Here is a 15,652-nt window from a genome sequence, read left to right as displayed (position 1 = left end):
ACTAGACTGCATTGCAGATGCGCCGTCTATTGTGTTCAATCCATGGGAATTCTCACATGGCGGCTGAAATTAAACCATCAAAATGAAGCCGTTGTTACGTTCTAATCCCTTGAGCATTTCGGGTTACGTATCTAAAGATTCTTGACAGTACTGCAATTGCAGTAATTCATATATGTGATTATATTTGAGCCGTATTCTCTATGACAGAACATTTAATCTCTCCTTCAGACATTATACAAGTGTGTGACAGAAACACTAAGATGGGCTCATGCAGGAGCACATCCATTTACCACTGTGAGGAATTTTTCACAATATATTGCCATTCAGAAATTATTGGTATCCTAAGGCTTTGTACAATGACTCATAATACTGTAATAGCTTAATACTTTGACCTCGAGCAGTGGAACAAATCTATATGGAATAATGAGTCATTTTAACCTTGCTCATACCTTCCATCATCCTGATGGTTTTGCATTTGCAAATCAGTTATTTACTATTGCTAGCTGTTAAGCATGTTGAGGTGTCTAAAATGATTACTTGTGCGATTCATTAAGTGTAATGATTGCTTTGCATTCCAAAGCCAAGGAAGCATTATCGACCCTGCCGACACTCTCATATACTGCTAAACAAATTCAAGAGTGTCTACATGAAGTGTGAAGTCAAGTGCCTTTCATGCCCTTCATAATCAACAGACATTTATAGGAAACTAGAACAGCATGTGTGAAAGTAGATTTCAAGGGTTTGCCTTCCACATAGTGTAGGATTTTGTAGGCTATCTATTCATCTATCTACAGTAGGACTGATTCATCTAATGAAGGGCTGAAGCTATTCTTAAGGCAAATGATAGCCTTAATTCTCATTAGAGTTTTGATATCAAAATAATTTGTTGTTTTGTATTGTAACTGTTTGATGTAGTGTTTGTTTGGATGGTAAAACCAAATGTTTTAATGATCAATGTGAATCTTCCACATACATAAGCCAAAGATAATTTTATGACTGATCGTTTTTGAAGGACTTAACATGATTTACTGTGCGCGTTGTTGATTCATGCAACAGCAGAATACCTCACACAAAGCATTGCAGCCATAGTGTAATAAACTATATACAATAGCCTATAGCATGCAAGACATTTAACTGGCAAATTGTGGCAATCCAGTATAGACTTCCGAGGATGCACTATTCAACAGTGGTAACCAACATACACAACATGCACTATCACACACAATTCTGATCCTTTACTAACTAAGACCACACTAACAATTTTTCTAAATCTTTGAGAGCATTTGGACCCAAACCATGTCAAAACTCATCCAGCAGCAAGGCACCCAGTGTGGTAACTGGTGACACAACCTGTAGTATTTTATCTTGTTTACACTGTGATTTGTCAAATGTTGTTCAGCAGCACAAGAGTTTCTCTGAGGTGAGTTAGTATCTTTTTGCGTTTAAGTATTACCACGGATTGGTCTTAATTCAATTCCAGCTGGGTTCCTTAGTTTGACCTGCCTGAGTAGGGCTACTCTAACACTGTGCTAAAGGACTGAATCAACTTCAATATTGATTTTTAACAGTGTGCTTAAAAAAACGATCAAAAGATGCAACAGTCACGAGTTCACCGGTCCTCCTTCACTGCTACACTACCTCATTCACACTCTCGACTGCATTTCCCAGCATCCCTCCTGGTTCTCATCTGCACTCATTCAGCTATCACCTGCACCTGTCACTGATCATCACCTCACTGATAAAAGCACACACCTCGGCTTGGATACACACATTATCTGATCTCGTTTGAGCAAGCTCTGCTTACCTGCACTCCCAAGCGCCAGCGTATCGCCTGTGTGTATTTCTACTCCCTCGTCTTCTGTCCTTGTGAGTAGATTACCTGTTAAATTACTTCTACCCAGACAAGGTGTGTGCATCCCCACGCCATCGATCTCCTCATTTACGATCCCCATCATCACCTGCAAAACAGTCAATCAAATTGCTACCATCCATTTATCATCACGAACTGCTAGTATTATTCTGAATTACTTGCCTGTTTTGCCACACTGTAAAAAAAATAATTTTTGGAAATGGACTATTACATTTTGGCTCAATAAATTACTTTCCAAATAACTCTTGCTGCAAAAATATGCCTTGTAGGCTACTAATCATAGCTTAAGGTCTTCACTTAAAATAAAAATGTATTCACCAATCCATCAAGTCGAAGTGTGTTGGCTGAGCAAGTCCTGTGTCCAAAATTGTTTGCGCAAAATGCGCCTGAGGAAAACCGTTGGTATAATTCAAATGCAGATGCGCGGGAGAGCTCAACGGTTGCTGAAGACCGAAACATTCCGAGGAGAATACCCGTATGCTAATAAACTGTAAAGAAAAATCTACATCGCCTGACAGTCACCCTCATTGTATAATTAAGTAGACTAACTTTTGTTTTGTCACTTGCCAGATGTGAAGGTTTTCACATCAAAACATCCTGTTTTGCGGAAGACTTCTTGAATGTATTCAGTGTTTTCCCTAATTTTAATAAGATTTTCACCTAATATCCTTTTGGAATTGATTTATTAAAGTATGTGATAAAATGTCAACCCTGTTGTCTGTTTTGTATTTTCCTTAATTTTTTTTTTTTTTTTTTTTTTTGTGAGAAATGAACAATATTGCTATTTTAAAAATGTTTTTTTTTTTTTTAAACATTTAATTTAAGCCCATGTTAAGAGACTTGCCACAATTGATCAAATCCAGTTCACAGAAATTCAAATAGGCCAATCGAAAATTTTAGATGTGAACAGTCACTAGGTGATCGAGGTCTGAAGTTTTTATTATTAGGCTACTTGGTGCATTTGCTCACTCGCTGGAAAGTTCTGCCATTTTCTCTAATCCTTTGTCTTGTGTTTGCTATCCCACAGGCTTATGCTCAATGATTATAAAACCACTCTTTAGTAGGCTATACCATCATATCTTTGCTAAACTACATCTCACTGTATTTCCTGCTGTCTCTCACCCAGTCCTGCTATTTTTAAAGACCCTTTTTAAAGTCATGTCATAAATGGTTTCTGTTCCCCTAACCACCCAAGATCTAGCAGTTCTCCAGTGCATTTCTTCTCAGCTCTGTGGCAAAGCATTTGAAAGGATGTAATTATGGTTATAGACATAACACTAGGATGTCCCATTAGGGTGTAGTGGTGGGTGATTACACAGGTGCCATGTTGCAGAGCACAGACTGTACTATTAAAGAGCATGACCTATGGTGAGTGTCCACTCATCTCTGCCAACATTAAAGTGAAATGAGAGTTGATTACTAACCTCTGGCCCCAGGCTGGCTGCTGATTGACATCTAGCTCAGTTCCACACCACTCTGTTGCCCACCAAATGGGACCGCGCTTCAACAGTGGTAGCAAGCCAGCGTGTTTGAGCATAGAAAAATACAGAGGAACTTTAGTTTTATTCTCAGATCCTAAAACATCAACAAAAGTCGACTGCATTGCATTTGTTGAAGATCTGAGCTTGAAACTGGAAAGTTGAAGGTTTGAGACTTGTAAAGGACAAATCTTGACCTGTCATCATTGTGGTTAGGGTTACTGTCACAAATATACTGTAAACTACTTTGCAAAAATGTCATGTAAAAGACGAATTAGTAATGACGTGGTTGCCAAGACATTCTGGGTGTACAGTAGTACATATGAAAGCGCTATATAAATGCCTTCATTCATTCTTTGTGGTTTTTTTTTTTTTTTTTGCCTATGAGGTTGCTTTAGGTGGTTGTCAAATGTGTTCTAAGTTGTAGCCTAGCAGATACAGTTGCTAGGGTAGTCTGGATTGTTGCTGGGTAGTTCTCTGTAGTTTTTAGCATGTTGCTTTGCCAAGGTGTACTGAGTGGATTGGGGATAGATATGCAGTTGCTAAGGTGTTCTAAATGTTGTGAATGGAGTTGATAGGGTGGGCTGCTACTAGCTGCAGTAGGCCTACCGCCGCTGCCTATACGCAGTTTGTAGGGCACCAAATCCCAGGGGCGACCATCTGTTGCTTAAAAAAAAGTTCATTCTATATTATTTACATAAAAATAAATCTAAGAATACATAAACACTTTGAAGTACTTTTGAAGCACACGCAACGCAACATTCCCGCATCCGCCTCCACCTCATGTTTGCTTCATGGCTGCAAATGATACCAGGAAAAAAACAACAGCAGTCTGGCTTTGCGCGAAAAAGAAAGAAATCCCAAAATTAACCCCAAGCTGTGCATCACTTAGCATAGCATCATTTTTGGCTATTGGAGGTAGTGGGCGATATTAAACGTGTCTAACCACGATAATAGTAATTTGACCACCATTATTGCATCTGATTTGATACTAATGCAATTTATAATTTCAAAGTCTATTAGGAGCTCGATTTAAAAATAAATCCCGTAGTTTTAAACAAATATACATTTTCATTAAAAAGACCCAGTGTATGAGCAACACTAATGCTTCCTTAGCAACTTATACAACGTTAAAACTAAGCTGTAAAAACTCTCCAAGCGCGTGCATGCATGAAGGCCAGCGGTGCGTTGCAGCACCAGGCAGAAAGAGGGCAGCCGATTCCCAGCACAACGCTTCAGGACAGAGGGAGATCATTGAAGAGGAGGAGGCAGGGAGGAGTACTGTGAGGGTCTGGGAGTGCGCGAGGGGGTGTTTGGGTGAGAGGCGACAGCGTGAGTATTGTTCCAGCGCCTGACTCGCCACTCTCAAGAGGCTCGAGGTTCCCACGGTCCGCACAGCAAACAAACGCACCTCAGCCTTTCTTCCCCTCGCTTTGCAGTGATGTCATTAATTACCATCAAAATGCGCGCGACGGCGAACGAGAGTGTGAGTCTGCTCGCGAGTGTATATGCGTGTGAGGGAGAGAAAGAGCGAGCGAGGCAGCCATAAAGAAAGGGACCATTGTCTGTGCTGAAATAAAGAAATCTCCACTGAACCATTATAAATGGTTAAGGCTGGAAAATGCACCAAAATGCAGGGTTTGGTGAGTTATAGTTGTGCTGTCACATCTTGTCAGGAGCCCACAAATAGTGATGTTCAAATGCAAACAGCCCTGGCCTCTGAGAGATACCCCTGTTTTATACTATATTCTCAGTTCTGTAACTCTGGCTTGTATTTGAACTTCAAAAAGAGGGAGAGAATGATCTTTCTCAACATTGGCAAAGATACTGTGTGTGTATCTGTGAGTTTAATTGGTGGACACAATTGTCCATTCAAGTTGGCTAAATCTGACAAAAGTTCCCTTTGTTGGACATATAAACTCAGCAAAAAAAGAAACGTCCCTTTTCCAGGATACTGTATTTTAAAGAGAATTTTGTAAAATCCCCCCAAAAATCTTTACAGATCTTCATTGGAAAAGGTATAAACAATGTTTTTCATGCTTGTTCAGTGAACAAACGATTTGCTCATGTACCTGTCGAACAGTTCTTAAGACACAGCTTACAGACAATTAAAGCAAGGGTAGACAAAAATTTTTTTTTATATACTGGTTGATTATCTCTTCACATCCTGATAGAAATCAAAAATAGAAGTGGTCTAAATATTAAAACATGTACATTTCTGTGGAAGTCTCAGAACAAAAAAAAAAATTGTCATCCAATCACTGCATTCGGTCTGATTGCAATGATACAATGTCCTACCTGCTTGTCAACATATAGGCCTTGTATTTCCTAATGTGCAGACATTACATGGCATCAGTGTGTTCCTTAAGGCTATGCAGAGTTGTAGACAGACGTTCCCAGAGCACCACAAACAAACAGAAGCCAGCTTTTACAGTTCTTCCTGAACCAAAACAACGAGCTTATGCTATTCCTGCCATGTTGTAACCGTAATGTGAGATGGCAACCTGTGATGTTCACGTCAATCGGATTTATGCGTTTCTATATCAACGCAATCAAGGCCGAAATGAATCTGCAGCTGTCAGGTTCAAGTAAGAGCTCTGTAAGTTGTTTACGTTCATTACTATTGTAATATTATGTGTTTTGAGACATAAAGGTAATTTAACGCCGTCTCTCATCTCGTGACGCTTTGCAGAGGCTGTTCATGTGTTTTGAAGGAGGCGTGGCTCTGGAGACGCTCTGAAGGGAGGGTGGGATCTTATGCTTTCAAAGCTAGCTTGCTATTGCTAGCCTCTCTGAAATTACCTACCCTACCTTTTAAGGTCGCTACTGGCTCTAAAAAAAATGTCAGGAGAAAGATGCTAGGGTCCCTGCTGACCTGTGTGAACATGCTATAATCCTGCTGCAGGTAGGCATGAGGACTGCAGATGTAGCCAGAGCAATAAACTGCAATGTCCATATAATGTAAGATGCCTATAACAGAGAGACAGGAAGGGCAGCTCATTGTCCTTAGTGCCAAACCACATGTAACTGTCTCCCCAGATTCATTGAGGGGTAGCATGGTTAATGCCTATATTTAAAAACTAGAAATGTGTATAAATGTCCCCAGAAAATATAATCTGATGGTTCTTTAACTGGAATTATATATTTTTTTAAAGATTCATAAAGTACATTTTTTTTTTTTTTTTTTTTCATTATAAAAATGCACTTTAGGGGGTTAGTCAGTAAAAATAAAATGTTAGGATAACCCAGTAATTGAGGATGCCACATCTTCAATTGCTTTTATTTAAAATTTTGTTTGAATTATTAGAGAGTAAATGTGTACATTTTTGTGTGTTTGGTTAAATTTGAAAACTCCTCTTTGGGGACATTTGGGGATGGCATCATTTGGAAATATAATTTGTGAATAAAGTGTTTTTTTTGTTGTTGTTTTTTACTTTTAAAAATGCTATGGGCTCATTTGCTTAGTAAATGTGTGTAGACGTGTATGCCAATTTGTGTGCATTTGCTCGCATTGTCTTTCCTTTAAGTGCCTGAACACTCTCCTAATCATGTTTTTATGCATGGATAGAAGCATGTTTTAGAGGATGCCCAGTACCGGCGTCTTTCTGAATGCAGCAAATCTCTGACGGGCATTAGCGGTGCCCCGGCAGCATTGTGCCCTGGAATGTGAGTGAAATGACCCGAACCTCCAATCTAGCACTCATTACTTCTGGGTTGCCCAGCGGAAGAATCCACACGAAACACTGTCCTGCCTCATTGTGCTGTGTGTGGACCCACAAAGATTGTTTTTAATGTTCATCCACTGGAAGTGATGGCGAGTCTGCACCATCAAAGCACAAGCAGATAATTGTGGGCATCTGATCTCTCCAAGGACATTCAGTGTTAATTGGGAGCTTCAAATGGGCAAAGCGGGCAAAGTGAGGAGAGTGTTTTGTTTGTGCCGTACAAAGCGAGAGGTAAACTTTGCTCAGGCTGTGAGGTACATCTCAGCCCCTGACTGGACGCCTTGTTCTCTTCTGCAGGGCAGGCCTTGTGAAAAGGCACATCTACCTCATTTATTCAAAGGCTCTCGGACATCTCGATAATTTTAAACAATGACCTCCGCTCAGAATGAAGAGTGGGATGGAAAGAAATTATTTTTCCTGCTGATTACTAATTGTTTTTTTGTTTTTAGCTCATTGTTGCAAACCAACCGTGAAAATCGTGTTATGTATTTCCTGATCTTTCAGGTCAACTTTCTCTACTTGGCACAGAGGAATTGTGGGATAATACTTGAAAGGATTGCTGACTGGCATGATGGGCTTGCCATTAGGAGCTTGACTGCCCCTGTTGCCACAAGATGGTGCCACCGTGGCATAATGCTGTCCAGAGATGGGCACTGTTGGCTTGTCTGAGACAGAGTCCTGGTCTTCCATCTTATTTATGTGCCGCAGCTATATTATACAGCATTTGAATGTATGAACAAAGTAGAGCTGCACAATTTTTAAAAATAGAGATCACGATTCTGAATAGACAACTAAACAAAATAACATGTAATTTTAGAGCTTCTGACCAAATGTTAATTGTTGCAGTCTATTCAAAAAATATTTAATTAATCCGAATTAATTACTTATAAAAATGTCGACTTAAATGAATGATTAATGATTTCACTTTAATTACTGAATGAATCCGCGTTTTTGAACGAATCTCTGGAATGAATGATTCAGTGACGAATAGGCTACATTTTTTAACTTGTCGCCACCTACTGGTGTGTAATGATGTAATTGATGCAATCTTTTATTTGAAGGTAAAGTTTCTTTCAAAAGGTGATTTCCTCTATTTTGATCGCTACCGTAGACAGGCGTTTATATCCGAACTATGAACTTTATCACAGTACTTATGTGATCATTTGAATGTTTGTTAAGCTGTTTCATACATAGCCTATAGGCTACATGACAACTGCTCTATCTGTGTCTGTTTAACGATTAATCGTGCAGCTGTAAAACAAAGTGCATTTCCATATAGGAAAACGATTATATGGAAGTCAGGGCTACCGTCAACTGTTTGGTTACCGACATTCTTTAAAATATTTTCTTTTGAGTTCAGCAGGAATTTAGACAGGTTTGGAACAACATAAGGGTTATTAAATGAGGACAGAATTTTCCTTTTTGGATGAACTATCCCTCTAACGGGGTCTTTTAGTCCACACAAATAAACTTGAACCCTGTTTATTTGCCTTGAGCTTTAGCTGAAGTGATCTTTTAAACATGTTTGCATCTGCATTATGCTATAGCCACACTGCCCTCAAAATGTGTGTTATATATATATATTTTTTTATTTTTTATATATATATATTAAAGTTAGCTCAAATTATATGTAGCTTCATGATTTACATAACAATCAGTATCAAGTGTATCTGTGCCTCAAGTGTGATGTACAGTAGTTCAAAATGCCATTGATTTATTCCTTATTATTCAAGGAAAAGTAAAGAAGGTGCTTCAAAATTGCTGTTATAGGCATGACATTTATAGTGCATTTAATATTGGGAATGAACAATGAACATAATTGTAATATGACAGCATCATGCTCTTAGATGTACTACATTGTTTTGTTTGTTTTTCTGATTGGCTTTGGCAAGAAAGTATAAAATATTTTACAAATATAATTGTATTTGTCACTTCTTAAATTCCTTGTAAACATTTGTTTTTGATAAGTTGCATGTTACACCTTAGTCTAAATGTCTACCAAACTGAAAAATTAAAGATGTGTACACAGTGTAAAAATAGATGAAAAAATAATAATATCTGAAATAAAAAGAAACATTTATTTCTTAAAAATAAAGATTCCAAATAGGGGTTTTCTATGATGCCATAGAATAACCATTTTGGTTCCCCAAAGAATATTTAAGTGAACAGTTCATAAAATAACGATTAATGATCTAAAGAACCTTTCCTTTTTTGCAGTGGGAAGGTTCCATAGATGTTGAAGGTTCTTCATGGAACCATCAATGCCAATAAAGAACCTTTATTTTAGAGTGTAACTTTATTTATAGAGTGTGATTTCATTAAGAGTGTAGCGACAAATTGTTCTACAGTTAATGTAATGTTGCATTTACTTAGAGGTCTAATAATCTCCATTACTTGGACATTTTATGTTCTAAAACTACATGACTCAAATGTATATGCAATATTCTCAGAGAAAGAGTCTCATCAACACTATTTTGTCAAAACAAACCAAAATAGCTCGGAAACACAGTTTGCCACATACCTGGGTGGCACTAACTGACATCTCAGGGGGTTGCCAGAGTCTCAACCCCCCCAAATCTTTCATTGCCTTCCCTCGTTCAATGGGCTACACTTTACTCAATGCAACGCAGGAAGAAGAGGACGAAAAAAACAGTCAACAAATCACAACGTCCCCTTGCATGTGAAAAGAACCACAGCAGTGTGTACTTGCTCTCACAACGGCCGGAGTGCATTAACATTCTGTGTTAGTCCTGTGCAGGATTCTGGGCCCTGAAAAGGCGAAGCTGAATCGCTGTATGAGTGTGGTGGTCTGCTGGACAATGACTCCTCTGTGTGACTTCCTCTTTTTTAACTTCCCTCTTTTGACAAGTTAAAAACTCCCTCACTGCACACACAAAATTAATCTAACTTAAATGGCTCATCTTTTCAGGTTTTCTCTTGGTCATCACCAACTCCCACTTTGAATGTCTCTGTGAGTTATGGTGCAAGCGTTGCTGAATGGAATGAAAAGGACACTTTTCTCAACCCTTAGATATATGCTGATTCATTTATCCTCTTTATATAGCCTATATTATTATAGGCCTATGTTTGTTGATCATTTAGACAAGCTTTTCTACATCTAAATGTTAGTGAAGTAGATTATTACTTTTGAACTATGCAAATGTGTTGAAATTTTCTGCGTACTGACTATGTGGTCTCATATCTGATTGTGTTTGTACAAGTTCTCTTGGTTTTATGATTTTGTTTTCTGGTGATAATCCAACTAGCACTAGATTCCATTTTAACAAGTATAGGCCTAGTTTAGTTTAGTTTTTTTTTTTAATCATGTTCTGCACTACAGAATGCTTCACATAGAAACTTTTTTTTTTTTTTAAACGAGTTTGTTTTATAGAAGAGAGATAAATTTTTATGCAATATGCATTTATTTATTTTTTTACATAGAAATATATGAACTTGCAGCTGTTCAAATAGTTTATAATCTTTCAGATGCTTGCAACTGTATGGAGAAATTGTTTTTTGGAGTTTAAATGTTATTCTTAATTTTTATTTATTTATTTAATATATAATATAAAAACACATATACACAATATAAAAATAATACCAGTAATAATAATAATTGTTATTATTTAATAATAATAATAATAATAGCTTAAATGTTATTCTTAATTTTTATTTATTTATTTAATATATAATATAAAAACACATATACACAAAATAAAAATAATACCAGTAATAATAATAATTGTTATTATTTAATAATAATAATAATAATAATAGCTATTATTATTACTACTACATTTAGCATCATGAGAATTGCATTGACATTTCGGAGACGAGTGTCAAATCTCAAAACTGATAAAAAGCTTTACACGTGGAGTTTAGAACGTCTGCATTCCTTTGTCATCAGGTCTTTTGTCTACTCATTATCGTCTCAGAAAAATCCTATAGACTACCATGAATACTGAATCGTTTCTATAGAGACAAAGACATTATGACTTGTATTGATGCTTTAGCAGTATATGTGGAAAACAGTCATGCCCATAATGCATTTTCAAACTGAATAGAAAATCAAATGTCATTCTTGGACACTCAACAGTATAGGTATTATTCGAATTCAAAAGCTTGTTCGTAATAATATTAATACATCAAAATATTTAGATAAACACGACATATTATACAACATATTTGTTTTAACTGTAGTTACAAGTCACCCTTTTAGTTATTTCGTTCATTTAAAACATACTGTGAGATGTAAAAGGCACACATATCTCAGATTAATATTGATTGTCCATTGGGCGCTTTAATGCATTAATTACGCTATAATTTGAAAGAATGAAAAGTGCTTTTACGAAATACGTATATGCTTAAGCTAAATTTCTGATCTCATGTGTGAAACAAAGGCTCACAGACTAATGCAAGTGTGCAATTAACCAGAGGCCCATTTGGCAGTGCGCCAAATTAGGGGAATATTTGCATCACGAACAGTAGAGATTTTCAATGAGAACGAAAGATGAGGGTTCATCTGAAAAACAGCTTTGTAGTATTAAAGTACAGCACATCCTGAAAACTTCATTAGAGCATTTATTTTCTTTACAAGATGAAAACGTTCTTAAAAATGGTATTAATTAATAATATAATTCTTAATGCATGTGCTTTCAAAGATTACGTCATTTGATATTTGTTCAAATAGTTCAGTGGCTACACTCTTCATGTGTTGCTGCATTCAAGTGTCTTTTGATGTGACAATCAATGCTGTTCATTTCCCTCCTTGTGATTTGCTTATTTAATTCAATCTTATGTTGATTCCTTTATTTAAAGGGCCCCTACAGTCGTCATTAAAAATAGCTGTGGCTTCTGAAAGATGCCAGTGGGAACATATTTTAGAATTATTTGATGTTTAATATTTGGACAACACTGTTCTTTCGAATTGGAACGATTTTTTTTTTTTTTTTTTTAATAAGCCAGTTTATATTTGTTTAATTAACATTTAATACATCTTGTCCATATAATTAGTTAGAGCTCATTGTTATCTCAGTGTAAAATATATTTTCATGATTTGTTATCAAAACATTTGTCAACATCAAATGATTCAGATAACATATGTTGAGTTTGTTGATTTAAACCTATATCCTTCATTGTATTAATTCAAATTAAGTTCAATGAACTCAGAATTAAGGCAACCAAGTTACTTAAATTCTAAGTTTAACCAACAATTTACTTACAGTAAATATATATATATATTTTTTTTTGCAGTATGTTTATACATGATCTAAGCAATTATATAATTGTTAACAATTAAAAAAAAGCATAAGGCACATTTGGTTGCATTTTCGTTAGCAGCATATGCATCCATCATGGCGGGTTTTTGTACTGGAGCTCGTCTAGTGTTGGCTACGCGCCAAATGTGGCACCTTCCTCTTGCCAAGTGTTACATTAGCTGTAATTATGTGTAAAGGGTCTTTTCTGTGTGCTGAACACTGCACCACAACCACTAAAAGCCAAGTCAAAATGGAATTACAGCAGCAGACCTCATGAACCGCAGAGACGGGCTATTTATTTAGGCCTTCATGGAGTTGTCAATCGACAACTCTAAAACTTTTCCTTTCTCTCAGACATGGTCAGATTTTAAAGTTACTGGACAATAAGCCATTAACACATTGTTAACTGCTTTAATAAAAGATGAGCATTATTTTTAATATATATCAAATATATTAGGCCTATACGTTTGATAGGCCATTGTTGTAGGCTAAATAAATGTAGCGATTTATTCAATAACGTTTTAAATATATATTTTTTATTCACAATATCTGTGTGATTTTATAACCATATGAGAATGGTTGCTGGTGTTTACCAGTACAAGGAAAAGACTGAGGCTAAAAGATCTGTTTATTCTCGCGATACAACGAGGTGCAATGTGACATCACACACAATTAGCCTATGCATAAATTAACTCGCGATAATTAATGTTGTTGATGCCTTGATGTTCACACAGTTTAATATCCACCCAGCAGCATACACCAACGCACATCCCCTAGATGGAGGCGTAGATCACTGTGGGGTAGGCTATCGATACTTTGATTATTTAGGGTTTATATTCATATATGAGCTGTGCCTATAGTTCAGCATAATAGCATGCGTCTGTTTCAGGATAAATTCGAGTGCTTGTTCAATGCCTTGTTCAAAGGCTTGTGTCTTCTATTGTTGTTATTCCAGCCAAAAGATGTCGCCTTTTTCCTTTAGTTCTGCAGATGAGTGAATAGGCAGTACGCGTGGGGTGCACTTGACGAAAAAAAAAAAAACGGAGGTCTCCGATCCTCAGTGTCTCATTATTATTATTATTATTATTATTGGAAAGCCATTAATAAACATGTGTTACCTTTAAATCAAATATGCATTATATTGCATTATCAACAAACAATGAAAAGTACAGTAGGTGCCCATCTGCCTCATTAGATATTCGCCATTCATCAAAGAGGCAGGGGCATTTGTTAGACTCTTGCGCACGCGCCTAATGCCTCAAACCTGTCTGTCACTGAGCAATGAAAGAGCCAGTCATGAGCTTCAACTTACTATTTAGTAATAAAAAGAAATCGCTGCCCCCCTTGATCCATGAAAAAGCATTCAAAGAGTTTGCTTTATGAAGGCAAGCGTGCATATCAGTTTGTTACGCGCGGTTTTGGGTGGATTTTGACACTGTTATTGTTGTAGAGGTAGACTAATTGTACTCTATTTTCATAAAAATGATACTCAAAATATGGGAAGACCATTCACCGTGGCTTTTTATGTTAACGAGAGAAAGCTAGTCCCGTAGCAGCCCTAATGACAGGGTGAGGCGACATAGATGCCTACATCAAACTATAGAAAAACTGGACTCATGCAGCCGGGGGCTTAAGATATATTAAATTACCATGATTGGGAATTTAGGCATGGTTCAAGCCTGTTGAAGAGGCTGGGGTGTCTGAAAGTGGTGCTATTCATCTCGGAAAAGAGGGTCAGAAGGTCGGGGAAGTTCACAGGACCTGTTCCTATTCTTATGCTAACTTACAATACAGACTTTAATGCTTACTGGTTTGGAAGATATAAATGATTGGACAATAATCCCGGCGCTCTTGGCTTTGCTGAGCTGCTCTGTTGCTAATTGCTGCTCGTCTGGCTCTTAATGAAAGACTTTCGGTGTCGAGCTTTTTTTTTCCTCTCCGTGGATCTTTCAGTATTTTGGGGATCGCATGTAAGGGGAGACCGAGGAGTGTTGCAACACATGTAATTCAGTGTTATGTGTCTCAAACTTTGACATAAATTCCAATTCTTCTAGGAAATCTATGACGTAAAATTAATGTCAGATGTAAAGGATGCTGTCTAACAGAAAACACAGACAGTTTCGATTTGTGCATGCATTTATTGTAGTTGGCTAATCAAAATAATATTGATCTCATCACCACCCATACTCCTATCTCGTTTTAAATATTCAAATTAAAAATGTAAATGGCCTACACGAAACATTTGAACTTAAATGAGTAAATAAAATGGGAAACAAAATCAGAAATAGCTGATTAAGATGAACAGTTCTGCCGTTTATTATCAAACGACGTGATCGAAAATCCACTATAAAACAAATGATCTTTTTTTTTCAGCGATGCCATAATAACCATTTTTGGTTCCCCAAATAACCTTACAGTGAACAGTGAAGAGTTTTTTAAAAGTAAATAACATTTTAATTAGCCTATCAATGCAGAAACTGTTTCCACTAAAAAAAAAAAAAAAAAAAACATTTTGTGCTATGGAAATTGAAAGGTTCCATGGATTTTAAAGGTTCTTCATGAATCAATGGCAATAAAGAACCATCTTTAAGAGTGTATAAACTAGACGTGAATTTATTTCTCTAACTTAATTCTCTCTCTCTCTCTCTTAACTTCTACTGTCCCCTCAGGGGGGTGGTCCTCATGATTTGAGTCTATTTATAATGTTTAAACGTCCTTCCAATGTTTGTTTGTTTACTTTGACCATTATAACGAAAAAAAGGTAGTTTTTTTTTCTCCCCAACATCTGGCCTAAAGATTATTTTCTCAGTGCATGCTTTTTTAATAGGTGAGCCCTCAGTGCCTCTTTGTATAATAGTTGCTATTTGTCTGCTTATGACAAGCAGAAAATCCGGGCAGAATAAATGAATGAATACAGACGATCATACAGTGCCACGTGACTTAACACCTGCAGTTAGCGAGCGCACTTGGTGGTGGGTCATTTCCGGCCTTTTTTTTTTTTTTTTTTTTGCGTTCTCATGCTTTATATTTAATACAAAATATGACGCAAGGATATACATGAGAATTCACCAGGTTAGGAGTGGTGAGGGTGTACATAGCCTAATAATAGGCTCATGCAATTGCGTCCTTTGATGTTTGGAAATGTTTTATATTTCGACGCTTATTTTTATTCTCTAAGCTTTAACTGAAACGCATTAGCATTGTTTATTTTGACCAAATAGCTTATTTTGTCCCGACATTGCAGGGCACAGGAAATAAATCGGTGTTTTGTAGCCTAAATAGAAATATCTGAAGGCCTAAATCTTATGTATTTAGATGCTT

Source organism: Rutilus rutilus, assembly GCF_951802725.1.
Source record: "Rutilus rutilus genome assembly, chromosome: 3".
Classification (NCBI taxonomy): Eukaryota; Metazoa; Chordata; class Actinopteri; order Cypriniformes; family Leuciscidae; genus Rutilus; species Rutilus rutilus.
Note: the sequence above shows the minus strand (reverse complement) of the source record.